The sequence below is a fragment of the Sitophilus oryzae genome, unplaced genomic scaffold (assembly GCF_002938485.1).
Source record: "Sitophilus oryzae breed Bouriz unplaced genomic scaffold, Soryzae_2.0 scaffold_2006_pilon_pilon, whole genome shotgun sequence".
Classification (NCBI taxonomy): Eukaryota; Metazoa; Arthropoda; class Insecta; order Coleoptera; family Curculionidae; genus Sitophilus; species Sitophilus oryzae.
In genome coordinates this window covers 1,674,961-1,698,962 of record NW_022146732.1, presented here as the reverse complement: position 1 = coordinate 1,698,962, position 24,002 = coordinate 1,674,961, and the positions used below count along the sequence as shown (strand labels likewise).

Here is a 24,002-nt window from a genome sequence, read left to right as displayed (position 1 = left end):
TTATCGCTCGGTCCACCGCAAGTTTCGTTTTTGTGCTCAAGTCATGATTGTAGAAAACCCTGTCTTTTAATTTCCAGAATGCTCTTGAGGCGCTGCTAATCCTGTGCTGAATTTCAGAGTCGATATTGGCCTTTTCCGAAATCAAACTGCCGAGGTAATTGAATCCCGCTACATATTCCAACAGCTCATCCCTGATTTTTATAGCATTGTTGTGATCTTCCGGGGAAGTGCACATGATTTTAGTTTATCGAAGTCCCAAGGCCTCGTATGCCCATGTATATGTGTTCAACATTTCTTGCAATTGCTGTAACGTATTTGCAACTAGAGCACAGTCATCAGCGTATTGAAGTTCTGTGATGAATTTTGTACGTGTTTTTGCCCTGAGTCTTTTTATGTTGAACAGACCGCCGCACGGTGGGGTATTAGCATGAAAAAGGTGATCGAAATTCGAAAAAGCAAATGTGTTTAAGATTTCCCAAAAAAGGATAAATGATAATTTAAATCATCTCTGCCATGAATGACTTTGCTATGGGTGTGTTTAGTTGCATTCATTTGTTTCAACGAAACGTCAAAGTTGTTACTTCTCACAGATAAGAGGTAAATGGCTAAATTTTATGTTTAAAATTATAAATTATTGTTGTTCTTGTGCTCTTTTTACGTTTATATTATTGTTTTGATTGAAAATGGCTCAGCAAGCTGCAGGTATGTATTCTACAAAATCGTATTATTTATTTTGATATTCTCTATACTAACGATTTTTTTGCAACTAAAAGTTAGGCGTTCAGAATATTTAATTAAATTTGTGACATTTTTATTATACTTAGAGATTCAGTTGCGCATTTCGAAGAATTCAGCATATTGTCTATATACGTTTTACTTAGTAAACATTAGGCTTTCGTACAGTAAAATAAAATACTGCGACTTTTTGCGACTTTGCTGATAAAATGAGAAAAACATTCTTGGTTTCCTCTAATTTGCAAATCAGTGATATACTAATGCGAGGTGTAAACCGCGATGGCATTGTTGTGTACAAAGCGATCGCATTAGTACCCTTAGCAGTATAGCACAATTTGGCATTAGTAGCGGCTTTAGTGGTATGGGCATTGGTCGCGGATCAGTCGTAGCATTAGTAGTATTAGTTGCGATATCACTACTGGTATTAGTGGCATTGATCGTGGAAACACTGGAACAGTGATTTTTCTTCCTTTTTTTTAGAATCGACCAATTATCTTTTATTTTGTTCATATTATTTCCTCTTTAATTGAAAATAGCAATAATTGATATCAGGTCTACATAAAAAGATTTCCATTAACTATCTGTGTCAAATACCCCACTGTGCGCCGTCGCGTCGTATCTGTATCTAATGCCCAAACCTCTCTCCTGCAGTTTGCTGTCCACTATAATTGCCCAAAGTGCATCTCTGTTCACAGAGTCGAAGGCTTTTGTTAGATCGATGAATGCAACGTAAAGTTTAGACTGCTGCTCTTTTACTTTTTCCTGTAGTTGCCGGATGGAGAATATGGAATCGGCGGTTGGTGCGAAAACCCGTTTGCGATTCTGGGAGGATTTTTTCTATATGTGGGTGCAGGCGGTTTGGCATAATTTTTGCAAGAATTTTTCCTCCGATAGCCAGTAGTGAAATTCCTCGGTAGTTTCCGCAGTCTGATGCACTTCCTTTGTTCTTAAATATATTCACTATACTTCGAATATAATAACAAAGCAAAGAATTTAAAAATGATTTTGACACCTAGGTACATCCTTTCTCGATAGTTTGTTTTTTGGTTCATCCCCATATCTTTAATTTTGTTGGAGATATTGCCTTTTGAAGAAGACGATGCTTACGATTAATGATATGCTTACCAGTAATGCAATGTTCCTCTCCTAAATATCTGCTGAAGACTTGAATTGGGTCCTAAAACAAAAATTCAGTTTAACTTCATTTACTTCCTGCATAAACAGAAATTTGTAGATTTTATGGGACAAAAAATTTATGAAAAAAAAATAAATATTTATAATTTTTGTTATTTTAAGTTAATTATTTGTTTAATGTCATTTGAAATAACAAAATAAAACACTAATTCGCCATAAAGCAACAAAACACTACACTTTTGCACTTGAAGCGCGTTTTGCTAACCATGTTACCATCGTCGGCGGATGATTTTAAAATAAACTCCTAGTTTTCTTGAGTTTAGTTTTGAATCATCTGCTGATGCTAACATGGTTAACGAAACGCGAGTCCAGTGCAAAAGTAAAGAGTTTTGGTGTTTTGCGATGTATTAGTGTTTTATTTAATAATAAAGAACACTAAATAAAAATAACATATTTAACCTTCAATATAATTGATAATTAACATAATACAGGGTGTCATTGAAATGGTGTAAAAAAATCGGGGGGTGATAGTACTCCTAAAAATAGTAAAAAAAGTTCCTATAAGTATAGGGCGGAAAATGCATATTAAGGGAGTTAGGGGCACTGAAAGGGTGAACTTAAAAAACGGTTGTTTTGAAATTGTAGGCTTATTGTAGTTATTTTTTTTTGCAACGTGGGTTCATTTTTTTGAAAACTACATACTTTCTCCTACAAAAAAGGTACTATTGTTGCACATCGCCCAGAGTGATGGTTTTCGAGAAAATTAAAGACAAAGAGTTTGCTCTGATAGGTTGCTAACTCAACATAAACTTATGAAAGTTATGGCGGTTCAAAACTAACCAAGTAGTTATTATAACCCCTATAAGTAGTTGTTCACCACATACGACACGGAGTATTGTAGCTAAACGATGAGATTTTTACAAATTGTAAGTTTGGGGTTCGTTGAAGGACTATTAGAGCTACAATTTAAAAATATTTTTACAAGATACAGAGTGTCCCAAATAAATAAAAAATATCAAAGTTTATTTTTTTAAATTGAACACCCTGTATATTATTACATTTTTAGTTTCTACGATTAAAATAAAGGTAAATTTGATTAAAGTTTATTATACTTAAACATTACGTTTTTGAAATATTTTCAATTTTGTGAAATTGCAGTAAAAATTTTAAAGCTTTATTTCTCCAAGGGTATCAATGTTTTTAATACTAAATATTTAATGAAGTTTATTTATTGATCAGTTATTGTGTTGCAATAATAAAAATAATACTACTTTATAGAGAGTGTCTAAAAATTTACTTTAAATAATTATTAACTTCAAACGGCAACAACTTCTTTAATTTAAATAGAATGCCCTGTATATTTTAGGAGAATCAGATGCACAATTAAATTGTCTATCAAATTGCATTATACCATTTTTTACCTATCCCTTCAAGTTTTAGTAGAAAATGCATTTTCTTATAATTTAGACCTCATTTATCAATATATCCATGGAATATTGACATTTTAGATTGTTTTTAAAGCAACAAATGTACAAAATGTACAGACTAGTAATATTATCGTTTTTAGCAAAACGATAATATTACTAGCCCATTTGTATGCAAAAGAAAACTATTTAAATCTTTATAAAAGAGTATACCATTAATTAAATATAACACCATTATTTGCGCCCATATACTAATTAATTACATACTTAATTGTGTTCGTTATTAAATTATTATAAATAAATGTGGATTTGAGTCAGAAATCAATATAATAATAAGTTATCAAATTAAAGTCTCTGTTGTTATAAATAAGCATTTATTAAAAAATGAAATATCATTTTTAAGGTGTTACTTTTTATCACACTGTCTAATGCCCATACAAAATTCAGTTTTTTAGTATTTGGAGCAATTATTATTAATCAACGCAGTCAGTTAATGTAGTTTGAATACTGGAATCATATTAATTGATCCTCTTTAACAAATATTTAAACAGTTTTTTTTTATTTTTTAATGAAATAAACGAATTATATCGACAATATTAGTATCTGTACTCTTTAAAAATTTGGGACATCTTTAAAAATAATCTAAAATGTCAATAGTCCATGGGTATATTGATAAATAAGTTCTAAATTACAAGAAAATGCATTTTCTACGGAAACTTAAAGAGATAGGTAAAAAATGGTATAATGTAATTTGATAGACAATTAAATTGTGCATCTGATTCTCGTAAAATATACAGGGTGTTCCATTTAAATTAAACAAGTTATTGCCGTTTGAAGCTAATAATTATTTAAAATAAATTTTTAGACACTCTGTATAAGGTAGTATTATTTTTATTATTGCAACACAACAACTGATCAGTAAATAAACTTCAGTAAATATTTAGTATTAAAAACTTTGATACCCTTGGAGAAATGAAGCCTTAAAATTTTTACTGCAATTTCACAAAATTGAAAATATTTCAAAAACGGTAACGTTTAAGTATAATAAACCTTAATCAAATTTACCTTTATTTTAATCGTAGAAACTAAAAATGTAATAATATACAGGGTGTTCCATTTAAAAAAATTCAACTTTGATATTTTTTACTTATTTGGGACACTCTGTATCTTGTAAAATTATTTTTAAATTGTACCTCTAATAGTCCTTCATCGAACCCAAAACTTACAATTTGTAAAAATCTCATCGTTTAGCTACAATATTCCGTGTCGTATGTGGTGAACAACCCTGTAAAAATAATTGGAAAATCAAAATTTCATGATTTTTAAAACATATTATTGCTTTAAAAACGAAATAACGGGAGATCCTCCAAGTTTCGATCCCTATAGTCCCAGCGCCATACTTATTTCGCCTGACCACGTCTTCCTCGAAATTTATTTTCCTGAAACGAAACGAAAAAAACCGACACCAACAACGTTCCTCTCCGAATCACGTACGCCTTCGTCCTGCTGTCTCTTTTCTCTTTTCCTTACGGTCCAAGGAACGTAAATTCTCGTTTGGAGCGATTTACGATCGCGAACGGGGGGAAAAAATAAAAACAGCGCCGCGGCGATGCACGCCGCGTTGCATTTCAAAGGACGACAAGCATAAATAACGTTGCAAGGGGCGGCAACCGTTGCTTTGCATCGAGAAAAATATGAAAACCGTATAATATGGCCGAGTTCCCCGTAAAAATACGCGAGACGCGGAGATAAAACGGGCTGATAAAAATCCGTTTACGTTGTTACCGCGATACACTGAAATGCACTGTTGTACAGGGTGTCCCACAAAGAATAGCTCACGGCTGTATCTCGGAAAGTATTAGTTGTAGGGTCTATGGAAAAAAAATATTTATAACCAAAGACATTATAAAGATAGACCGAACATCTCATTCATAAATACTCGTTGGTAGTGTATCAAACATTCGAATGTGTCAAACAAGGACAGAAGAGACAGAGAAGTCTAAAATTTCCGACCCCGGCAACTAGGCGCATTTGGGATTGTTCTAATGGCCAGTGGCGTAACGTTTTTTGGAACGAATTTAATTAGTAAAATAAAAGTAAAGTAATTAGTAAAATTTTTACTCCATATTAATACACTACATTCGTCAGATGAGTTTTGTTATAAGGTCTAATATAATAATACAATTAATATCCCACATATACTTATGTTGAAACGTTAGTAGTTTTCGAAAATCACTCCAACGTCGATTTTCAATTTAAACTTCCATATAAACTTTCAGTTACTTTTGAATATTTACAGGGTGACTCAGGCTTCCGAAACAGTTCTATATTAGGTTTGTGGTTGGTGACTTTTCTTTCAATTTTTTTTTCAGAATATGGAGGCATTTAGGCACATTTTAGACATTTTTGTAAACATAGGTGGCCGGAACATATTTTCAAACCAAAGTTGTAGATTTGCCATTAAATTTCCATTCCAGAAATACCTAGGTTTGCCACTTGTCCTTTTTTGGAATAACTTGACTTTTTGACTTTTTTTGACTTAAAAAGTCATTTTTATTTACGTATTTTCCCTGAGAAAATTACCTACAGCAAACAGAAATATTCTTTTCGCCCAAATTTAATTAGGAATGTTATAAAACTTAACTTATAAATAAATTTTTCTTGTTTAGAATAGGCAACATTATTTAGAACTTCCCGTTTAATCTCAAATGATAGTTTAGGTTTTAGTTTTACCTTTTTTTTATCTTAAAAAGAACTTTTCAAAATTAGTACCTAATTAGTAACGATTTAGTTAGTTCGCAATCGATAGCTTCCTGTGAAGTACTGTGTTGTTTAATCTTGTATTATTAATAACTTCCTATACCTAAAATCAATATTTAATGAGAAAATTCTGTTTTTTTTTGAAAATATAAGACAAGATTTGACTTTCGGTCTTCTTCTTGTATTATGATGGCTCTGATACGAGGCAATTGCCTTTTAGTCTCGCAATAGAAGGCATTTATCATTAAAAGTATAAAATCTGTGTGCTACAGTATGGGATTTCTGTCGCATAATAATGAATACCTATTACGTTTATTTACAAATCCATTACTTTTAAAGGTAGCTTCATGAGATAATCAAAATTTAGTTAAATGTCCTAATCTTCATGAACCTTATTAAGCATATGTATTGCGGTTTGAATCACCGTGTATGTAATCAGTATCACCGTACTTATGTAAAAAATTGAAATAAAAATCCCAAACCAAAAACGTAATAGGTAAAAAGCTTTTTTGGAGGCCTGGGTCGCTCTCTTATATAGGTATGTATAAAACAAGTAGCCTAAGAATTATTTACAGTTCGTCCCATTCTAAAAAAAGTTAAACACACCGTACAAATAACTCTAGGAAGATGTATTTGTACGGTGGTAAAAAATTGTCTAAACAAGGCCGAAGGGGCAGATGTAATAAAGCAATAAAATGTAAAATAGGTTGGGTAAACACCTTTGTTTATTTATTGAGCAAAATTCCTTTAGAATATCGTATATAATGACCAAAATAGGACGGAATTTTAAGAAAAAAATGTCACTTTCTGGCTTATAATAAAGTTTCAACTGTAACGTTTATATTCAAATTTGTTATGATCTACAACAGTTAGGTAGTAATTGAGACGAATTATAATTCAATTACCGGCTACTACGTTCTTGTTTTAATAGATCAAAATTCAACAAATATAATTAGAAATTATTTTAATTGTGAGAGGCTCCCTTGTGGGACTCCTATGTACGATTACGGGGCGGCGGAAACAATACCTACCTGTGAAAAGACAAATTCCGGTAATTTGAGCTTATTTGTCCACACATTTGACACTGTCGTACCATATTGAAAATTCGCAGATTCAACAGTACATTAAACAAAAACTACTGAAAAACACTGAAAAGTTCACTTCGGACTTGATTCCGACTTCAAACACACCGTAAGCTAAACGTAGTACGCTATAACGGACCATGGGCCGTCGCGAGGGGTGGTGGGACGGACGGCTCATTTCATTCTGGAAGACTAGCAGCGACGTTGCCAGTAGTTCTAGACGTTTCAGCACATTAAACAGTAAACATGTCTTAATAGTAACGCATATATCCTCTGGTTAATAACCATATTATTACGCATGCTTCTTTAAAAATAAACTATTAATTTAATTAAGAAATTGTGATTTATTGATATCCGGTGAAGGTTTTAAAGTCACCTTTTCTACAAATCAAACTAAGTAGATAGGCCCAAATTTGATATGTGGCAATGTCGCCTTCTCTATCTCAGTTGATTTTTACAGTACGTAGTCAACCTCCGAATGTTTGATCGAGTTAAAATGCATAATGTGATGTCTGTTCTTCCTAAATCTATGTTTATAACTAAAGGGGCTATTAGAAATTGCTGGAAATTATTTTCAAGTTTGTAAAACGGTCGCTAGAGGGCGCAACTGCTATGGAAAATAAGAAAATATAATTTTTACAGAATTTTGCCTAGATAATGGGTACTATAAATAATAGCTTCATAATATTCAGTAATTTTTTTATTTTTTTTTTGTTAGAACCATTTGCTAAAATAAAATGATGGGGGAAGGTTAGATCTATCTTTATTTAAATGCTAATAACTCCGGACTGGATGATCAGAACGAGAGCTCGTTTAAAAGAGCGTTTCTTGCTCTATATTATACCATAAAAATAATAATAATAAGGTTTTAAATGTAGACGCTAGAAGGCGCCTTCTTACAATTTAACACACATAGCGCGTTTTAAAAAAAAATTAAATACAATAGTATACGCAATTTTAGCTGATAGTAAAGAGTAGAAAGAGCTTAAAAAGTCAGCGAAAACCGCATCTTGATATCTTCTTTCAAACCGAAGATATTAGCAAAATTATAATAAATACCAAAAAATAAGCCCTTAATTACCTTATTTTTACAACACGGTATCAGTAGCCCTCTTGATTATGCCCATTCTAACAAAAAAATAAGGTAGAAACAGTTAGTTTATTTTAAAATCGACGAAATACCATAAGATATTAATAACAGTGAACAAGAAACGATAATTCAGTGATGAGTAATAGTATAAACGTCAAATTGTTATTAGATCAACAATTTGATAGTCTTTTGATTGCTTTTTCAAAATGCCAACTACTTCAAATAATAAAAGCATTTTGAAAAAACAATTAAAAGATAAAAAAAACGCTGCTAAAAGAAATCAAAAAAAGTGATTGACAACCTAACCTTACCAGTTCTTTCAATCAACGCTTAAACTATTAAATTCTAAGTAAAAAGGTCGTTTGGAAATGTTTTCACAAAAATACAAAATCTAATTTTCCATAGCAAAAAAGTTACAGCAATTTATTAAAAATGCACATTTTTAAAAAACACTCCGTAACTCATTAACGGTAACAGATATATCGATGTGCGGTTTTCACCATCAGATTTTTGAGAAAAATTGAGCTCCAGACTTCAATATTAGTTTTTATCTATCTCCTATAGAAAAGGGTGTAGGTGTAGAATGAATAATAAATATAACACAAAATAATCTCAGTAAAGACAGACAAAATTTCAAATCAAATTCAAATGAATCGTTAAACAGAACTGCCACAGATCCCCACCCTCAGTCTACCATACAGGCTCCACCTCAGTCGTTGAATCGTAATTCTCCATCCTTGATTATTGTTTTCTGTATATTTACTGAAAATTCTAGAGAAAGTTATTTATTCTCAAATATAATATATGATTAACTATTAAATTATACAAATTATTGTGCAATAAACATACGAAAAAGTCACATAAATATTATTGCGTATAAATTTACTTGCAGGCAAATTGTTCTTGATGGTTTTACGCCGTACATACCAGCCTTATCTGTTATTTATATGGCGTGTAAATTATGAAGGTTTGTCCATTAAACGCTATAGCAACTATACCATAAATATTCATGAGATTGTAGCAATTAACAGCGCTTGGAATATTCATGTAATTTAGATATAATCAGGTAACGAATAAGTGATATATTTAGTTATTATACAGATAAATATATACTCTGTTTTACGAATCAGTGAAGATTTCGACAGATAATGACAGTCATCAATCCATTTCTTTCACCAAAATTATTCCATTTATTTCACCAAAAAAAGTTTCTAATATTTTTTAAGTTATACAGGGTTGTTCACCACATACGACACGGAGTATTGTAGCTAAACGATGAGATTTTTACAAATTGTAAGTTTTGGGTTCGATGAAGGACTATTAGAGGTACAATTTAAAAATAATTTTACAAGATACAGAGTGTCCCAAATAAGTAGAAAATATCAAAGTTGTATTTTTTTAAATGGAACACCCTGTATATTATTACATTTTTAGTTTCTACGATTAAAATAAAGGTAAATTTGATTAAGATTTATTATACTTAAACCTTACCGTTTTTGAAATATTTTCAATTTTGTGAAATTGCAAGAATAATTTTTAGGCTTCATTTCTCTAAGGGTATCAAAGTTTTTAATACTAAATATTTACTGAAGTTTATTTACTGATCAGTTATTGTGTTGCAATAATAAAAATAATACTACCTTATACAGAGTGTCTAAAAATTTATTTTAAATAATTATTAGCTTCAAACGGCAATAACTTGTTTAATTTAAATGGAACACCCTGTATATTTTACGAGAATCAGATGCACAATTTAATTGTCTATCAAATTATATCATGCCATTTTTTACCTATCTCTTTAAGTTTCCGTAGAAAATGCATTTTCTTGTAATTTAGAACTTATTTATCAATATACCCATGGACTATTAACATTTTAGATTATTTTTAAAGAAGTACCAAATTTTTAAAGAGTACAGATACTAATATTGTCGATATAATTCGTTTATTTCATTAAAAAATAAAAAAAAAACTGTTTAAATATTTGTTAAAGAGGATCAATTAATATGATTCCAGTATTCAAACTACATTAACTGACTGTTTGCGTTGATTTATAATAATTGCTCCAAATACTAAAAAACTGAATTTTGTATGGGCATTAGACAGTGTGATAAAAAGTAACACCTTAAAAATGATATTTCATTTTTTAATAAATGCTTATTTATAACAACAGAGACTTTAATTTGATAACTTATTATTATATTGATTTCTGACTCAAATCCACATTTATTTATAATAATTTATTAACGAACACAATTAAGTATGTAATTAATTAGTATATGGGCGGAAATAATGGTGTTATATTTAATTAATGGTATACTCTTTTATAAAGATTTAAATAGTTTTCTTTTTGCATACAAATGGTCTAGTAATATTATCGTTTTGCTAAAAACGATAATATTACTAGTCTGTACATTTTGTATATTTGTTGCTTTAAGAACAATATAAAATGCCAATATTCCATGGATATATTGATAAATGAGGTCTAAATTATAAGAAAATGCATTTTCTACGAAAACTTGAAGGGATAGGTAAAAAATGGTATAATACAATTTGATAGACAATTTAATTGTGCATCTGATTCTCCTAAAATATACAGGGCATTCTATTTAAATTAAAGAAGTTATTGCCGTTTGAAGCTAATAATTATTTAAAATAAATTTTTAGACACTCTGTATAAGGTAGTATTATTTTTATTATTGCAACATAATAACTGATCAATAAATAAACTTCATTAAATATTTAGTATTAAAAACATTGATACCCTTGGAGAAATGAAGCTTTAAAATTTTTACTGCAATTTCACAAAATTGAAAATATTTCAAAAACGGTAAGGTTTGAGTATAATAAACCTTAATCAAATTTACCTTTATTTTAATCGTAGAAACTAAAAATGTAATAATATACAGGGTGTTCCATTTAAAAAAATACAACTTTGATATTTTTTATTTATTTGGGACACTCTGTATCTTGTAAAAATATTTTTAAATTGTAGCTGTAATAGTCCTTCAACGAACCCCAAACTTACAATTTGTAAAAATCTCATCGTTTAGCTACAATACTCCGTGTCGTATGTGGTGAACAACCCTGTATACACTGGAATTTTTTGGTCAAAATTTAAAGTGTTATATTTTTGTTATTTTTAGTACTATTTTCATGAATTTTTTATCCAGCTCTATATAATTACATCAACTTTAATTAATAAACTCAGTTTTTTTATAAACTTTATCATTTGGTATATTATACAGGGTTAATCGAGGGGTTGTTTTTTACCTTAACTTTAAAACACCCTGTGCAATAATTTGGTGTGTAAATTTTCCTAAAATAAAATTTTTCGGTCAGATCCATGTCTCCTGAACATTTTGTTTTTTGGATCATGTCAAGACATGCCTTGGTTAATTTTTGAGAGCGAAATGAACTTGCCACCAACAATTTGCAATTTTTCTTTAATATCGTTAGTTCTGTTATCGCTATTTTTAAAAATGAATAGCAAATTCTGAGTAAAAAAATAATCAAGAATCTTAAATGACATTTATATATAAGAAAACCAGTAGGTAGAATTCCAATATGACGACCATATTATAGCGCGTTAGTCTGTGAAATTGAAGACAATGAAACAATACACATTCATTATTATTTTCTCAGAAGTTGATTTAAACAACAAATTTAATTTACACTGTTTTTGCGATGGACAAATTATTATAATATTCCACCGTATTATGTACTTATTGTTTTTTAATTTGTAATGTATTCAACGCATTGTTTATTTGTCTATTTATATTAATTATATTGATTTTCAATGGCTCGTTTTTTTTCTATACTGTTATTTAAAAAAAATCTGATTTTTAAGTATTCATCTCTATTTTCAAAAAGATTAAAATAAGAGGGATTGTTGAAATAGCAATTGTTGAAAATTGAATTGATGAATTATGAATTCTTTAATTATTGTATTCATTTCTGATTATTTAACCCATAATTAATGAAATCACTATACTTCAGTAATCTATGATTGTTTTTTTATTATATTAAATGTCTTTAAAATAAAAATTTACTCATTAGTATCCAGCATATTGTAAAATTGAAAATTGTATTTGTATTTTCTATAATATAGCGGATAGCGGATGATCAAAAAAAAACGGCGTTACATATAAAATGACAGCGATCTTCGTTTCATAGCCATCGCTGACGCCTTTTTTTTTCGATCATATTGTATACTTATAATAATTCTTGCATTAAAAAATAAAAAAGCATTAAAAAACACCTGCATACTTAAAAATTAACTAAGAATGGTATGTTGTTTTATTAGGAGTAAAATTGATACTTTTGTGGCAACGCTGTACGTTTGACATTGCAAGGCAAAAAAAATCATTTTTACTCCGAATAGAACATGCTATTTTTGTCTTGAAATGCCACAAATATTTTTTTTAGGAATTTTGAACTTCCAAATAATATAAAAAGATTTAAAAGTAATACTTGTATGTAATTATACATATATCGAGAAACTATGGTTACACATGAGAGTTTATGTCAATTTAATAATATATTTTTTTTCAAACGTCACAAAAGTATTAATTTTTGTGACGTGATTGAAAATATAAGAATGTCATTTTAACGCCTAGGCATAAAAGTAAAGCACTTTTACGCCTAAGCCATAAAAATACGAAAATATATTAAAAAACTGACATAAAGTGTCAAATTCAACGATCGTAACCATAGTTTCTCGATAATATGTAATTACATAGAGAGTATTACTTTTAAATCTATTTATATTATATGCAACTTTTTAAATTGCTTAAAAAAAATTGCATATTCTATTCGGAGTAAAAATGACTTAAGTGTCATTTTTGCTCCTAATAAAACAATATACTATTTTATATTTTGGTTAATTTAATAAACACATATGCTTTCGGAATAGAATAAAATAAAATTAAGAAATATTTTCAACACTGAAATCCTTTAAACTATTTTACAAAAAAAATAAAAATATATCAATTACCTTGACTCTTTAATCTCGACCGTAGCTACCAATACACACATTTTCCCATCTCAGTCTCAAATATTCACTTTCACTACTTCCCCGAGAACTACACAATAACAACGACAACAACAAAAAAACTAGAGCAAAAAATCAAAGAACCCTTTACAAAGAAATGTCCTTGACGTCACACGATGGCCAAAGAAGAACCCGAAGACCTTCTAGTTTATTAGCGATGCAGCACTTTTCAGTGGAATTGATGAAGAGAGATAAATATCTCTTCGAAACGCTGCGTGTACGTACAGTGGACCAAGCCGACCGACCAACCAGCATAGAGAACCGGGAATTAGATACAGGCATACAAGTTTGAAAAATCTTCGAGGGGGCTGCTCCTCGACGGACCCCTGTATATCTAAAAAGGCGTCGCACAGCGGATGGAGGGTCTCGGGTCTAAAAATATCCTATCGTGTCTGGCGTGGATGATGTTTTTAGGAGGGTCTAATGACGATGAGTTTTGTGCTGGTGTGACACGGCTTGGAAATACAGGAATACACTAAGTTGTGATGAAACAGAGAGTATTATTAAGCAGCAAAATAAGCATTCGGCATTTAAAGTTTTATGTAAAACTGGCTAGGTATTTTTACACAAATGAAGAAGAAAATTAAAGATAAAGGATTACAGGGTGGCCCATCGAAAACGTTCCGCAAGGCATAACGGCCAGGGTATTTTTTTTTCGGAAAATTCAAAAACACGTCAATTGTGTTTGTGAGGCGGACAACTATTGCCCCAAAAATTATTGCAAAATCTTCAACCCTCTAAGCGGGGGTGTCATTCACCGATTTTTTTCAAATGGGAAGGGGGGTCAAGTGGTACCGCAATGAAAAGGGCTTTCTATTCTCTATACTTTCCTGCTTCGTTTTTGAAGATCGGTCGAGTCGTTGGGAAAATATGAAGGATTGAAATTTGAAAAGTTTTTTAAACATTTATCAGAGTAAATGATAAGGATAAATTCCTTCGACCAATTTGCTGTTTTTTCTTATTATTTCTAGATGTTTGCAATTTTTCAGTTTATAATCATCTGCTGATGATGCTAACATGGTTAGCGAAACGCACGTCCAGTGTAAAAGTAAAAGTATTTTGGTGTATTGTGGTGATTTAGTGTTTTTATTTTGCTGTGTAACACCAAAGGTTCCAACCCTCAACTGTAACAAATTGCTTACTATTTTATGGCAAATGCTGAAGCTCTGCAAACCTTAATCAAGCCTTAATCAAAGCTCATGTCCATGTACTCCTATATTTTAAAGATTTATTTTTCAGTGGCAAAATACACAGACTTCTCTCAAGGGAATAGTTACTAGGCAATATATTCACTTCATAAACAAGATTGGGAAATTTTATTATGCATAAATTTCATAACATTTTCAGTTTTTTTTATTATGAATATAAGTTATAGCACACCGCCTGAAATTGTTTTTTTTTCTCTCCGATGCATCGCTCGCTTGCATTAAAATGCGAAACGTGAATTAATTTTCGCAGTTTTACTGCCTCAAACCCTCACCGCTAAACCGTTTACAGCGGGTTTGTTAGTCGACACGAAAGGAAATTTAAATACGGCGGTGCTGCGGGTTGCCTGGCCCGGATTTTAATATAAATTCTCATCGCGCTCCTCATAAGAACCGTAAAATTTTATCTGTACTTCTGATTTATTCCCGAGATTTAATTAACCGCGCTGAGTAGAATATTCACCTATTTTCCATGTTCGTTTGTTTGGATTTGGTTTAAAATAATGGGAAAATATGTAATTTAATTTCCCTCAGAAGAAAAACGGACCAGTCATTTTTGTAAAGACTTGAATCAACATAACATTATTTAAGTCATTTTTATGACCTAAGTCTATGTTTTTTACTTAAGTCATGATGATTTGCAAGTTAAGTCAGTAAAATGACTTAAATCAAAATAATTACTCTCAAGGCAAAACAACCAGAATTCAATTTAAGTACCTTTTGATTTAAGTTATAAGGCTGGCACACCCCTTCAACAGTCTATTATTACTTTAGAATTGTGAGTTCCAGGTACTGATTTAAGGCTGAATTGACCTAGGTACCCAATCTATTTTTAGCAGTATTAAAAGTACTCTGCTGGTAAAATCCTGGCCGCGAGATCCGTACCAAAGAATTTTAGTATCGCCAAGTATCGCACACGGGAACTTCACCTCAATGCCAACGGGTACCATTCAAATAAATGTTTAACCTATATAGATGGATTAATTTCAATTCGAAGAAGTTCTTTAGTACTATTAAACCTAACACAAATTTATATTTTACTCTCTAACAGAAAAAATTGGCGCCGGAAAGCACATATAGTCGCCCATACTAAAATACGTTAATAAAAAGTTGGTAGGCAGTTGTTTTAGTTACAAAGTAAAGGAATTTTTCCAATTTTTGTTATCTCAAATTGTTGCAAATATTATTCCTAATCTTAAATTGAAAACCGCGTTTCGCTAGGTACTGTAATTTTGGAGTTATGATTTTTTAAATATTTAACCCCCTCCAGTACCCCCTTACCAACCATTCACTACCACCAAAAACTAATGGCAAGATTCTCGGGTGCCACAGTATTTTTGTGCCAAATTTGGTTAAAATCGGTTTAGCGGTTTTTGAGTTATCATGTTACAGACAGACAGACAGACAGACAGACACCATGAAAATATTTTGTATTCAGGTCATTTATGACCCAAATAATCTTAATAGCCTACCATACCTATTGTACAACAATTATAGTATTGATCTAAGAGAAGTATATACATCATATACAGGCATATTACGAGGTATATTATTTTCTGATAAATTTAGGTTTTCCTGGTCTGTAGTAAGTAAAGTGATATTATTTTCCTCGATAATAGTTATTTCTGCTTCTTCACTCCTTGGTATTTTTTGGGGTGGTTCATCACTCTACAAATTACAAAGAAATGCAAATTACATCACGATTTCAAAGTAAAGCAAATAAATTATTAAAATTATAAGCTTTGGTCACATTTTGAATTTTTTAATACGACGACTTGAAATTCTAAAATTTTTGTAATTATTTGCATAAAAAAATCGATACCTATATTCTTATTCTATCTATAGTCACACATGCATTATCTAAACAGGTGCATTAGGTAAATGTCTCTTACCTTCAAATATAGCAAATAAATGCTCTAATTTCCATTTTTTTCAGAAACTCCTTTAAAGAATCCATATATCCTAAAATTTGTCCATAAAACTTGACAAATGCATGTTAATAACGATCACTAATTTGTTATACGATATGCGTTTAAAAAGCAAATTATGCAAAATTCCTAGTGGAAAATTACAAGCAACAGAACCCGTGCGTACTATGATGTACGACTGATCGGACTGCCGACTGATTGTATATACCGTCCTTCGTCATCGTCTTTGCGTGTCGTTATTATTTTTCATCAAAAGAGTATTTAGCTATTGGAAAAATGACCATGTTTCTTGAATGAAGTACTTCCTAGCGTATTTTTCTTATTATCTTAAAACAAAGTAACTTGCACTTGGTTGAATGAAAATAAATTCAAGAGAAATTTTCGAATTTTTCAAGAGAACCAGTTTTCTTGAGTTAAGAGAGTTTTTCTTCAGGCAAAATATTTTCTTTTACGCTAAAATAAATTCTCTTGCAACTAATTTTTTTTTCAAGAACCATGACGACTTTAATTCAAGTCTATCTTTTTTATCAGTGTGTATATTCCGTAGGCAATAACATGATACATTTTGATTCAAACATTGTTAATTGTTATTAATCTTTGGTGTAATGATATTATCTTCGTAGATACGATATGGTTTTCTCTGTGTAATATTGTATATCACAATATTAGTTAAAATGCATCACAAATTGACTTGGAATTTATTTATTCTCGATATATTTCGAGGAAATATAGAGGCCTACGCTCCAAATTTAAATACGTTACCCTAAAATCGTTTTTATACATCTCCGGAGTGTTGTAGTCGATTTCACTTTTACTTTTAGGTCCCGCATACAATCATAAAACCAACCTTCAGATTTTAGTGCTCTCCTATTTTTAAAACCGGCCATAAACCCCATTTGCACGCATGTAGGAAGTGCAACGACAAAAGGGTTGTTTTCGATTTTGGCAGATTTCACTTTTCAGGTATTCTTGTTTATTTTATGCGTTTTTTTTTGGTTTCTTGCGGTTGAATCTCAAACCGCAACATAGACTAATTTTGGTTTGGTTAGTACACGCGCGACTTTTGATTGTTCAGGATGATAGTGAAGGTACTTTAGTGTTTTTAGTTCGGTACTATATACATTATATTGTTTATAAAGATTGTGTGTTGAATATTGTGCTGGCTTTGATTAAGGTGAGTTTGACTCATTTATATAAAAATAATTAGCATTAGATTTTTATTTGTTTTCTAATAATTTTGAAAATGGATGCTAGTGTATTACTTTTTAATGAATCTCTTTAAGAAGAAAAAAATATTTAATTTTTAAATTAAATTTCATCGTCGTCATTTTTAGGGTTCCGTACCCATCTGTCACAAAGATCTATCTTATGAACCGTTATAGCTAGACAGTTAAAATTTTCACAGATAATGTATCTATGTTGCCGGTATAAGAACAAATACTAAAAACAGAATTAAATAAATGTTTATAAATAAAAATATACTTTCGCTTAAACATTATCTTTTAAGTAAGAATTTTACCGCCTGGTTAAAGCGCGTGGTTAAAGCGTTAGGACTTTACATTGCTGTGACGTTGGAGCGGTAGTAAGGCAGGTTCGAATCCTAGTCAAGGCGACTTTTTTTTAATCGTTTTTTTTTTTAATTTTTACATATTTATTTTTGCTTTTTACATATTTATTATTGATTAATACAATTTTTAGCAATGTGTTTCTTCATTTTTTTTTAAATTACTTATACGCGCATTCAAAATTTCATCTAAACCAGAAAAAAAGTTGGTTTTCTTCTTTAGATAAAGTGGCATTCTATATTTGAATATATTTTTGAGTTTCTTCTATAAGTACTCTATGCTAACTTAATTCTTCTGTTGATTTCCGGTAGTAGAGGTCCCAAATTTCAAATAACGCCATTTAAAAATCATTTTTTCTCAATATAAAAATAAATTAAAGTACCATTAAAAAGAAAGAAGCGTACGGGACTTGACCTAGCTAAAATTATCATTGATTGTCATTTCCCAGCCTTCTTCGACGCCGTTTTTTTTGTACTGTATAGTACAATATGATAAAAAAATAAATAAATAAATAAAATACACAGGTGAACTCCCCTAAAGCATAGCCAACTAAAAATCTTCCTGTGTGGTAATCTCCTGACCAATAAGCTCCGAGAAACCCTCATCAGCATGGAATTCTTATCTTCATTTAAAAATTCTAAATAATTAATGTACTAAAGTCCGAATGCCTGGACTCTGGGCCAATAATAAATTTTCTTGACTTGGAACTTGTCTAAGATGTTCCGATAAAGACTCAGACAGACTCTGATATTTCTTCTAATTAACAGGCTGCTTCTACCTGCTCACCAGGGGAGTTAATTGGAATGCAGCCTATGTCTTATCGAACGATGCGGTTCGTGGATTTCTGAGGGTTTAACGGCCATTTTTGTTTTAAAAAGTAAAATCAACCTAGTAATTATTTCTCTCTGGAAGACACCTCTATTAAATTACATAAGTTAATAGAAATATATCTCTATAATTTTATGAGTTAATTAAAAATATACAAGGTGATTCACGGGCATGGCACGTTAGGCGTTTATGGAAAACCGGTGATAGAAGATTTTTTTGATTTTTTTAGAATTTTTTGAAGTGGTGAAACAATACGAAAAAAATTAAAAACTCATTTTTTTCTAAAATCTTCTGTTTTAACAAACTTAGGTATATTTTTTTAGTTTTAAAAAGTGCGTAAAATATTTTTTTTACTTCAAATTCACAATGATATTGCTTATTACCATATTGCTAAGCAATGAATACGTAAAGACTGGGTTTTTGAAAAATTCGCGCCAAGCTGACGCACTATAACGCCATCTACTGTAGCACTATTTAACCATAGAAAATAATATCTTATGATAATAATAGAAAATAAAAAAAAATGCAATAGTTGTAATTTAATACATACAATGGCATCAACAATGAAGACTAGTTTATTGATAAGTTACCTAAATTAGCGAAACTTTAGAGGAATATGATTGGTGGTTACTGAAAATCCCAGAAGATGATTTTGATTGAATTTTGATTTTTTAAATAATATACATAGGGTTGAATTTAACATAACAAAGATATGAGCAACTTCATAACAAACGGAAATAAGTAATATTTTCCTCTCCCTGTGTAATATCCAATCGTTTTATTTAGACAGAACGAATATATCGACTTTCGTTAACTTATAACCCAAATTTCAACTTTAAAAATATCCAATTCATGATTTTACCAATACTTATTCAGGATCATGTTTTTGAAGTAAATCTGAATAATACACTCAAGAATATAGTATTTTTTTCTATAGCAACTATTAAAATTGCCTTATATCTATCAAAAAAATGATACTTTAACAGCGAAAATAGGTTAAAAACTTTATTTCTTCTCGCACGTATTTTAATTGCTTCCATTTTTGAAAATTTTTGTATTCCTTTTCATAAATTATTCGGGATTTAAATGGAAGTAGTTTGTATATGGCGTTTGTCGACTCAGCCTGAATATCTGTTGGTAATTTACTTATTTCGTTTTGAGCCATTCCTGGCTCCAATCCAATCAGCAATCGACACGAAAGAGAATTAAAAAATACAGACCCAAAACTGACAACAAAGACACAGCTTTATTTATTTGTCAAATTACATAGAAACCAACGCCAACCCAGCACAATATTTTTTCTACTCGGTATAAATTCCTTGAAATAATAATTTCTGAATATTTTTTAAAACGTAACTCGCTATGGAAATAAAATATTATTTTATACACGACGATAAAATTGCATTATCGTTTCCCGAAAATAACTATTAACTAGTAGAATCTCTTGCCGGTAAATGAGTTTAAAAACCAACAACGATACAAAATAATATAGAAACTCATGGACAGTTACCTTAAAAATTTTTGGTCCAACATATGTGACTAAATAATGATTTCGCTTCAAAAGCCATACAAGAAAATGAGATAAAAAAAGTCCTCTGGCACGGCAAAACACAAAACAACAAAAACGCACGCCGTTGGCTATCTACACACAGACGTAGAGTTAAACTGTGTGGCCATTACGAAACAGAAGGTTTTACGATAAATATAGCCGTGTATAACAGCGGAACGCCATGGTGTGGCCAAGAAATTCTCAATACAGGGGGAACCAGACGCCTGGCCGAATGCGATGGTCGTACCGCTGTGCTGGGGCCATTTTGAACAGTTTCTGTGGTACTAATAACATTCTAAATCATATAGTTATGTATTATTACTTTTATTATTATGACTATTTTATTTTTTTTTTGCCAGTTCTTTTAGCGTTTCGAATGAAATTTTGAGGGTAAAAATTATTATAAATGCCACATATTTTAAAGCAAAAAAAGGGTCGACATATTCCCCAGGGACGTGCATATGGATTATCACTGGAATATTTTTCTAATAAAAGCATGTACGCTACTGACTTTTTTTTCTCTTGTTAGCGAAATAGTGTAAGCTAAGTAATAGTTAATGCCGATTAAAAGTTGTCTTTCGATATTTTGTTAATTATACGCAATTCTATTAATTTGCCTTGATCCAAGTCTAATAGCAACCTTTAAAAAAAAATAATATCATTAACTTGTGAAAGTTTTATCAATAAATAAATAAATAAATGCCTTTATTGTCAAAAAATTTTTCAATTTGTAGACAAAGGTAAACTAACAATCAAAGTAAAAAACAAGGTACACAAACAAACAAACAAAAGATTATACAAAACATTATACAAATAATATTGTCAGTCTTATTGTTAAAATAAACATTTATAAATGTTTACAATGTCAAAGAACAAAAAAATAAAAATAATATTCAAAAATATTTAGCTAGTTTATAGTAAAATATCAATGACCTCTAAATAAATTCATTTCGATGTCATTAGTAAATATAGCAATAGCAAACATTAGACCAGTGTTTACAAGATCAAATTTGATTTTCAAAATATAATTCATTTACGACGTAGAAAGCCTTGTCTAGTAAATAAGAGTTCAATGCTCTGCGAAATGAAAAAAATGATGTTATGGATTTGATTTCAAATGGCAGGTGATGGTGCATTTTTTTCGAGTTGTATAATATTGAACTTTTAACTAACTCTGAGCGTGGGGTAAGTAGATAAAGATCTTGCTCCGCGTTCCTGAGTGGATAAGTGTGAGATGGCCTTTCTTGAGAAGCTGATACATGTTTACGTATTAGGCAAACGGATTCAAATATAAATAAGGAAGGAAGAGTCAATATTTTTAATTCTTTAAAAAAGTCCCGGCAATGAGTTCTGCTGTTTAGTCCCAGTGCATATCGAACAGCTCTCTTCTGGAGCTTGAAAATGCAGTCAAATTGAGTCGCACAACACGTACCCCAGAATGGAAGGGCATACCTCAGGTGCGACTCAAAAAGTGCATAATAAACAGTTCTAGCCACTGACAAGTTAAGCTCCTTAGAAACAGACCTTAATGCAAAACAGGCAGAGCTCAGTTTTTTCGACAAAGCTTCGATATGTATGTCCCATTTCAGAGAATTGTCCACAACAAGCCCTAAGAATTTCACAGATTTTACGACGTCAATGGTGGTGTTGTTAAGTACAAAAGGCTGCAACGAATTTTTATACGACAAAGCTTTAGTTTTTGAAATGTGGAGACTCAGGAGGTTCGAATCGCACCAAGATTTAATGGCGATGAATGGTAAGTCATTTGATATAATCCTATGAAGTGCCGTGATGTCCTTGTTGCTCCAAGTGAAGCTAGTGTCGTCCGCAAAAAGACATATTTTGCCACTGATGTTTATGTTAGCAATGTCGTTAATAAAAAGAAGAAACAAAATAGGGCCTAGTACTGAGCTTTGTGGTACTCCACATTCTATTGGCTTGCTAGAAGACAACGTGGTATCCACCCTCACAAGTTGACTTCTGTTGCTCAGATACGACTTAAACCATTCGAGAGATGATGCCCTGAACCCATAGTGCTGCAGTTTATTAATTAGGATCTTATGATTTACACAATCGAACGCCTTAGAAAAATCACAGAAAATTGTTGCTGTAGAATGATGGTTGTTTAGCCTGGAGTAAACTTTATTAAGGAGGGCAAACATAGCGTCATTTGTGGACTTGTTGCTTAGAAATCCAAATTGATATTCAGTAAGTATTTTGTACTTAAACAGAAAAGATACCAGCCTTCTTTTAACCAACCTTTCTATGATCTTAGAGTGCAATTGGACGAAGCTTCATCTTTGTCTCCTCCTTTATGCAGAGGAATGATTATTGCCGTCTTAAGACATTTTGGAAAAATACCATTTTGGAACGACATGTTCATCAAAGGAACTATCTTCTGAACGTGTGTATTTTTTGTCAATAGTGACATGTATTGACTCCGAAGTTAAGCGACGTAAGGCGATACTAGTGGATGGACGGGTGACCGGTTCGAAACTCTGTATCGTGCTATTGTCCAAAAAAGGCAAAAGTGTAAAATCTATTGAGACACACTGCTCATTCACGCCGGTTCGAGGCCGGATGAGATCGGATATCTCGTGAGTAAGAGACGATTTAGACACTTGTCAAGTCGGTAGGCCATTGACCATGATATGGCCGAGGACCGCGATTCGAATTCCGCGTAAAACAAAGTAGGCCCCGTCCAGATTAGCCCTGGCAGCAAAAAGGAGACGTTAACTGAACTCTTTACTTTTACTTTTGTAGATTGACTCTTTCCATTATACATATCTTGAGAACGGTTGCTCGTAGCGATTTTTACCAAGAGACATTTTTTACGTAAAAAAATTCGTAAATGTATATTTTTTCACTCAGTAGTTTTATACAGGTACGGACGAAAAGTTATTACTCTTCAAAACAGTTAAAACACATGTAGGTGGCGCCCCCTACAAATAAGAGTCATATTGACATCAAAATCAAATTTCTCATGTCAAGAAACTCCCAAACACCAATTTTCATCCAAATATTAACGTTACTTCAGAAATTATTTGGAAAAAATCGAAATAAAAATGAAACTTCTACACCCTGTCTCTCCGAAACTAAGTATCTTAGGACATATATTTATACGAACTTTTTTACTTATTTTTATCCGCAGAATATGCTGCCGAAGTTTCCGGAATACAGTTCGGACCACCCTGTATATAGATTTCACTTAAAAAAATGCATTTGGCCTTATTAAATTTTAGTTTCTATTAATTAAATCGGTAATAATACTTAAAGTTTTACTTCCAAAAAGTCTAGACTCGAGCTGAAAATCTAGATCAACAAACTCATATCGTCTACTTTAGCGCTCTGCAGGTTTTGCTCGCAGGCAATTAAATCCGGGTTGGCGGACGGATTCCAAAAAGGCTTTAAACCCATTCTGGGGAATTTAGAAAGCGGCATTTGATGAGAACCGTGCACCGAAAGGTAATGGACGGAATATATTGGCGCGGCCATAAAACGAAAATCCCTAAAAGCCGCCAGCCAGCCAGCTACGTCAACCCGTTTAGTAGCGAGGCGTAGTCTGAGCGCTTTCCGTGATACCGAGGAGAAAAGGGCGCTTTCGGAAAACGGGTTCAGCGAGGTTACAGAGGCGTACAGAAAAACTAACGAT

The 24,002-nt window shown here is 31.4% G+C and overlaps 1 protein-coding gene across 1 annotated transcript in view; it reads right to left on the bottom strand.

The window, feature by feature from the left end:
- The window catches only part of LOC115883868 (homeobox protein abdominal-B), a 249,361-nt gene that overhangs the window by 181,643 nt on the left and 43,716 nt on the right, over nucleotides 1–24,002 (bottom strand). Inside the window, exon 2 of the mRNA XM_030902282.1 lies at nucleotides 1,861–1,912. The gene's annotated coding sequence lies outside the window, so the exon portion shown is untranslated. The remainder of the gene's footprint in view (nucleotides 1–1,860; nucleotides 1,913–24,002) is intronic.